Genomic DNA, 1,347 nt, shown 5'->3' on the forward strand with positions numbered 1-1,347 from the left:
ATATATATATATATATATATATATATATATATATATATATATATATATATATATATATATATATATATATATATATATATATATATATATATATATATATATATATATATATATATATATATATATATATATATATATAATATTGTTTTTTTTTTTAAATATATAGGAAAAATCATTTAACAAATTTTGAATGAAAAGTAAAACTTGTTATTGTAGAATCACAAAAATAGAGCTCATAGACAATCAGACTTCTATATGCTGTGGTTGCGACAAGTCTGCGCTGAGTCGTCGCTGTGAGAACTGGTCTGCCTGACTGCAGCTTTCCCGCCAAAATACTATAACTTAAGTCTTCTGCTGAAAGTATCTGAACTCTAAATCCTTATAGTAGTAAGTTTTTTTTCCAACCATTTATTTAGGAAGGTGTTTTATATAGCTGAAATATTGTATATAATTATTGTTTTGTTCGGCATGAGGCAGAAGTAAAAAGAAGCAATATATAATATTCAGTGGGCGGCGAGTAAATAAATAGTCGCCTTTCCCGCCAATATATCCAAGTCGTGTGCAATTTATAACTGAATTCTTCCTTGACAAATTTTCTTCAGTCATTTATTTAGGAAGGTGTTTTATATATGCAAAGTATGAAAATAGTAAGACGTTGGAGAAATTGTTCATAATATGAGGAGGTAACAATATTAAAAATGAACTAGATAGGTATAACTTAGACAAATATTGTTTATGGGATCAGCTTTGTCCCTCGTTGATGTCTCTCCCTATTATGCTGTTCACTTTTAATGTTGGTACATTTAACACCATATCAAAAAAGGCAACATGGCAGCTGTGTCTTATCAACAGGGAAATTGACAGGAAGAGGCAAATATATTTCCTTACAATCCCTGAAATTTTCTCATTTGGATATGTGACTTATTCTAGGAAAAATGTATATACTAGAAAGTTTTTTTACATTATTTGTAGCATTTGGGTTACGACTCCTTTTTTTGAAGGTTTCATCCCCTGACTGTCAACACCTTTGAAGGTGTCCCCAATATTAAAAAACGTTTTGAAAATAATGTCATAACCCTGAAGCCAAAAAGACAATACAGAGTTTGATTTATATATTCATATAATAAGGCAAAATTGGACAGTTTTCAAAGCCATGGTTGGGCAAAATTGGATGGGCAAATTTCTCAGTTTTTTCCTGATGAAGCAAAATTAGACACTCTTGGATTACTGACACAAAAATCTATGTAAGTCTTTATTTTTTTTTTTAGTATATTTACATTGATAGGGACCACAAATTGTGATAATTTGCCCAACTGAACATTGCCGCTTAGCGGAGATACAGACGTG

Source organism: Palaemon carinicauda, chromosome 12 (assembly GCF_036898095.1).
Source record: "Palaemon carinicauda isolate YSFRI2023 chromosome 12, ASM3689809v2, whole genome shotgun sequence".
NCBI classification, from domain to species: Eukaryota; Metazoa; Arthropoda; class Malacostraca; order Decapoda; family Palaemonidae; genus Palaemon; species Palaemon carinicauda.